We start from the raw sequence: 1,472 nt of genomic DNA, 5'->3' as shown, positions 1-1,472 counted from the left end.
TGTCTTAAAAAAAAACACACACACACAAAAAAAAAAACTACAACAACAACAAAAACCAAAAAACAAGAACAACAACAAACAAACAGAAATACACTAGCAAAAATAACCAATGGGGTGATTACACATTAATAAAATTAGAGATAAAAAGGGGACAGTACAATAGATACAATGAAATCCAGAGAATCATTAGGGAAAGCTCTGAAGACTTCTAAAAAGAAATATGATTTAGAAGAAATGGATGAATTTCTAAACATACAACCTACAAACCTTAAGAAACAACTTAAATATGTCCGAAGTGACCAATGAGGCTAGGACAGTGCTTGGGCCAGGGTTCTATAAAGGAGCAGAGCTAATGGAGTGGATGTATAGACAGATGGAAATGACGAGGCTGGCCGACAGACTGGGCAGCCCAACAAGGACCGTCCAGATGTGGTTGATAACCACAATTCTCCATCCCAGACAGGAACAGAGACTACCAACAAAGAGAAGCCCAGAACTGCACAGACTCACAATTGAATTCTACCATACTTGAGAAGTTGGCAAACTCCACAACCTGGAAGGAACACAACTCATTAGTATTATACTAATGCCCAAACTAGATAAGGACACACACAGAAAGAACACTGGATGCCAAGTTCCCTGATGAGCAGAGGCACAAGAATTCTCAACAACATACTTACAGATCAGGGAGCTGGAGATGGCTCAACAATTAAGGGCACTCATTGCTTTGATAGGACCTTTTTTTGGTCCCAGCACCCAAACCACATGGTGATTCACAACTCTAACTCCAGTTCCGGGGGCTCTGAAACTCTTTTTTGACCTTGAAGGACAGCAGATATACCCATGGTGCACAATCAGAAATGCAGGCAAAATACCCATACACATAAAAACAAAGTTCTTAAAGCTATATGCTACAAACATCTAAACAACATTATTCTAAATGGGGGAAAACAGGAAGCATGTCCTGCAGAGTTGGGAGCGCAGCACGGGGCATTAAGAGAAAAGAAATAAAAGGGATCCAGAGAAAGAAAGAAGTCAAACTTGCCCTTCACAGATGTGATCCAGTACCTAGGAGACCCCGAAGACACCATCTGAGTTCTTAGATTGAAGAAATAAATACTTAAAGTCAAGCCATAGGATACAAAATAAACATCAGAAATCTGTAGTTTTCAACATACCAATGATGTGAACTTTAAGAGGAAGAAATGTGGAAAGATTTTCCTTTACAGTAACCAAACAAAACAAGACAAACTGGCCGCCTAGGAGGAGAGCCAGTCAGAGGGCCACAAAACAAGACAAACTGGCCGCCTAGGAGGAGAGTCAGTCAGAGGGCCACAAAACAAGACAAACTGGCTGCCTAGGAGGAGAGTCAGTCAGAGGGCCACAAAACAAGACAAACTGGCTGCCTAGAAGAGCCAGTCAGAGGGCCACAAAACAAGACAAACTGGCCGCCTAGGAGGAGAGCCAGTCAG

The sequence above is a fragment of the Mastomys coucha genome, unplaced genomic scaffold (genome assembly GCF_008632895.1).
Source record: "Mastomys coucha isolate ucsf_1 unplaced genomic scaffold, UCSF_Mcou_1 pScaffold23, whole genome shotgun sequence".
Lineage (NCBI taxonomy): Eukaryota > Metazoa > Chordata > Mammalia > Rodentia > Muridae > Mastomys > Mastomys coucha.
This window is presented reverse-complemented; position numbering follows the sequence as displayed.